Source organism: Pteropus vampyrus, unplaced genomic scaffold (assembly GCF_000151845.1).
Source record: "Pteropus vampyrus isolate Shadow unplaced genomic scaffold, Pvam_2.0 Scaffold155, whole genome shotgun sequence".
Lineage (NCBI taxonomy): Eukaryota > Metazoa > Chordata > Mammalia > Chiroptera > Pteropodidae > Pteropus > Pteropus vampyrus.
In genome coordinates, this window is record NW_011888936.1 from 4,096,387 (window position 1) to 4,101,367 (window position 4,981).

The window sequence follows — 4,981 nt, forward strand, 5'->3', positions numbered from 1 at the left end:
GAAATAGAGAAGAACCAGATATCGCCTTGTATTTGTAATACATACCACACTCTCAAAGATCTAGCTTTTCAAATAAAAACATTATCAGTTAAATTTGGAAAAGTTTTACTTGAGTGTAAAATAGAATAGTGTTCTTTCCAATTATATCCATAGTCAATACAATATACATAATAATTTTTTACCTTAATTCAAATCATTTCACATGGAATAAGTTCATTTGTATAAATACACATATTAATAACTTTATTCTACCAATAAAGCACGAGGGTCCAAGAATTCAATAAGTGATAGAGGTTTATTTTTAAAAAGTTGTATAAATTATTGTCCCCAAATGAAAGTTCATAAAAAGCTAAAGTAGTTTTCAGGAAACTATGATCTGTGGGCCAAATCTAGCCTGCTGCTTGTTTTCATAAATGAAGTTTTATTAGACCACATTCACACTCATTTTTTATGGACAGTCTGTGGATGCACTTGTGATGCGAAAATAGAGTTGAATAGTTGCAACAGAGACCGTATGGGCTGCAAAGCATGAAATATTACTGTTAGGATCCTTTATATTAATAGTTTACTGACTCCTGCTCTAAAGACAGAGACTGACATTATGGGAATTAACAAATAAACACACAAACAAAAAGACAGTGCAATAATCTGAAATTTCTGGGAACAAGAGTAAATTGATAGGGTTACATGGAAGAAGGGATTGACGTTAGTTACGACAAGGAGAATTCCCGTCCCTTACAACGACCAACAGTGTAACAGTGCGGCTTCTTTGGCAACACTAATTCATAACTACTGTGCATTAAATTACTGGTGAACTCTATCACTTTAACAAAACCTGAGATATACTTAAATTATAATCTAACGCTTCGAGGCTTTCCCCCCCGCCCCCAAAGAAAAATGACCTAAAATACTGTTACACTGGGATTTTTTAGAAAAGCCACATGAAGAATTAGAGTAATTACATGGAAAATTTGGACAAAAGACACATTTGCCTCAATTACAAGCAATTTTCAAAATCACTTTGCATGATATAATTTGGTAATTTCTGAGATTAAAAGAGAAAAGGATACTTTGGAGAGGGAAAATGCCATGTTTTAAACTTGAAGAGATTTGCGGTGTAATGACTGAGGTAAATCTTGATCTTTAATGAATGTTAGTATTTTTAATGTGCTATAATTAAAATAAAAAGCCAGGAGTAGTGATGCTATTAAAATTGTAAATTATTTTTATCCCCTTTCATTCTTACCTCTTTGTTTTATTTTTATTTGACCTCTGGTCATTAGTTAACTAAACTTTGTTTATCTTGAGCCGGAAACAAAGCAGAAAATGCTTAATGAGGTAAGAACAAGGCCTCGTCTTTTGCTTTGACTTTTTACCTTTGTAGCATAGACACACACAAAAAAAGGGCTTTTGCTTGAAAGACTCCCGAGAGGCAATCTTAGAAACCATATATCTCTATAACATTTAGATTTTCATTATGGTATCAAATTAATAAGTTAGACCAACTCAAAAGCTTTAATCTAGACTGATTAGATATTTTCTGTTCTAATTTTTACAGAGCTTGATATAAAAAAGAGGTTTTCTTTTTTTTTCCTTTTTTTTTTTATTTCTCTTTTACATTTGCTGAAGAATACTGAGAACTTTAATGTACCATATTGACAGAGTAATAAAAATAGCAAATTGCATTTCAGGCCTTGTGCCAACATCATTTAATTCCCAGTCATACCCAAAACAATAACGAGGGCTAAACAAAAGCCTAAGCTCTTCTCTAACTCACCTGGGTCCCTGTGGGACTATGATCAGGACCCCTTCACTTGAAGGGTCCTTTTACATTGAGCCAGTGAACAACAGCTCTAGCAGGTAGATTTCAGTTATGTAAACAGTCTGCCCTTCTTTCTTCCCAGTGTTTTTTTTTTTTAAAAAAACAAAGTTTTATTGATACCTGTTCTGTGAGTTGAGCACTTAAATGTTTACAGTTACAAAATGATCGATTGCCCCTCTTCCCTCTGCAGCCACCACGCTCATAATGATAAATCAATATTTTATATATAAATATAGTTTTACATCCATTCCACAATTTTAATACTGCACTTGCCCATGGCAAATTGAGTAATAGAAGGGCTGTTTGACCCACTCTACCAAAATACAACTCTGTAAATTATCAAAATAAACTAAAAAGCAAGTTTTCAAAGTGGTCCACTCTGTTTGAAATCAAACAGAACAGGATTACATTTTATGGCTGCATTTATGGATTACTAAAACTTTTATTCCACGTGGTACAAAATAATATTTAAAAAAAATTAAAATATGTTTTAAAAACGTAAGATCTCTTAAAATTATTTTGGTATTTAAAAATATATAGATATGTTAAAATATTTCCATCGCCCTTAGTTCAAGCCAATGTTATGTAATGTTTGCTATTTAGAAATTAAAAAAATTAAATGCTTTTTAAAAATTTTATTTCTTTTAGATAGGAAACATATTTTACTTTTTAATCCTAGAATTATTTTTAAATAAATAAATACCAGTGTAGATGTTGGAAGAAGAGCAAATCAGGAGAACCATATCATATATACTCAGGACAAAATTTTTATCTGCTACTTTCTAAAAAAAATTCTTTGTAATGGAGAGTGCTTGAGTATAACTGTTCAACATTACACCATGCCATCTTCAATTGCTTTATACAATATCTCAGGAAATGGTCCAGCAGGTTTGTAGTAGTTAAAATGAAATTCATTTCCAATATCGATTTACTTATCCCAGGACAGCACTCCTATCTTGAAAATACTTGGATGCTTTGAAATCCTCATTTTTGTTCAGTTGACTGTGAACTTAGCTGCTTGTTCTCTCAAAATTGCAATATGTGGACAACCTTTCACTAAATTTCTTCATGAACCATTTAAACCAACCTACATTTAAGGACATGTGGAACTACAAACTCAACATTTTTGTTTTTTTTTTTCTCTCCCCTCTAATTAAATAAAACTAATTGTGAAGCAGTTCATGTATAAAAAAAAGTAAGACAAATGAGGAAATAGTTATGTATCTTCTACTCAGTAAAACTAATACAAAACTAGCATTCTATTTCAACATGGCAGATGTGTTATTAGCATGTGATAAATCTGGAATGATAAATCAATATTTTATATAATCTACACTGAAAGATTATGTTTCTGTAAACTACTTTGTCCTAGCCTAAGAAATGAGTCAAAAATAGGCCCAAGTTATCTTACTATAAATAAAATAATTGCAAAAATTAGGAGCAATTCTCAGGACAAATGAAGCCCAGAATAAAGTTATACTTTAACTAACTTGAAAAAAAGGACTGAAGAGTAGAGAGAAAGTCTGAAAGTCAAGGATTAAACCACAGTTTGAAGAATCAGATGAGGTTATCCATGGATTTAGTTTGAACAGAAAATGGGAATTGGGGACTAAATAAGAGCTAATGCTTTTATTGAACTGGAATGGTTTATCTTGAACTTTAGTTAAAGGCTGAATGAACTTAAGGTAAGAAAATCAGTTTTCAGAGACCCCAAGAAAAGAGAGCAAAAACATCCAGAAAAAAGGAGTAGCAGATGAGATTGAAATCCATTGATTTAGAAGTATAATGGACTATCCACAGGGAAACTTCCTTTTTAGAAAATACCCTGAAATTATTTTTGCTAAAAGTAAACTTCTTTGAATGGGATGATAGTTGTAAGATATTGCATGAACATCTCCCGCACCTGCTAGTCAGAGTAGAGTAGCCCAGGGGTAAGTTCTATCAAACAGACATGTACAAGCCTTGTAGAGTGGATTTCTGTTGATTTTTCTTGTCATCTGTTTCCCTTGTTCTAGTAAGAGTTCCAATCTTTTTTCTGAGGCCTGGTCATGATATGTATAATTATTACATAATAAGATATTCTCTAATACTTACTATAAATATGCAATTGAACATAATTATAAGAAATAATTATTATACTGAAAATAACACATATAGCTCTCATTGCGTACCAAGAACTGTGTTAGGAGTTGAATCCTATTATGTTGGTGCTAGACTATTTCCTTTTTGACATGAGACAATTAAGACAGGAATTTTTAGTGTCTTGCAAATTCACTCAAATAGTTAAGTGGTGGAACCAGGATATAAACTCAGAAAATCTATTTTCATCTATGTAGATATATGTGTGGATATATGTATGTGTGTGTGTACACATGTCTCCTCTCCATATCGACTAGTTGTAATGTTACTTTTTTTGGCTACTGAGTTAATTATTTTCTATTGTTAGAAAAACTTTCATAAGAATAGGTGAAATTTTCTCACTGTCATAATTGCATGATATTGGTGTAGATGTAACAATTTTGTTAATTCATTCCTCATTAATAAATATTTATTTATTTTCCAATCATTTGCTAGTACAACTAATAATACAATAAAACTTTATGAATAACATTTTATACATTTAAGAATGAATCTTTAGTCTACGCCCATGCCACCCTGAACAAGCCCAATGCCTTCTGATCTCAGAAGCTAAGCAGGGATGGGCCTGGTTAGTACTTGAATGGGAGACCACCTAGGAAAACAAGGTGCTATAGGCATAAAAAATAAAAAATAAGGGATTGTAAACTGACAAGGTCCTTGCAACCTGTGAAGTCAACCAAGAGTTGCCTCTCCGAAAAATAAAAAAAATAAAAAAAGAATGAATCTTTGGAATGAAGTTTTTGCAGTATCAAAGAGAATATTTAAATGTAATTTTTACTAATAGCATCAAATAGCTTCCTAAAAGAAATCTATAAGACTACTTATTTCTGCATAGCTGGCCAAAGAGTGTTTTATCAAATGTGGGTTTATTTTGTAATTTTACAAATGAGAAATAAAATCTCAACATGGTTTTACTTAAATAGTCTCTCATTATTGAGTGAGGTTGGAGGTTGGGCACATGTGTATATCTTGAAGAGTCATATTTCCTTTTCTATTCATTGTCTCTTTACATCATTCCTC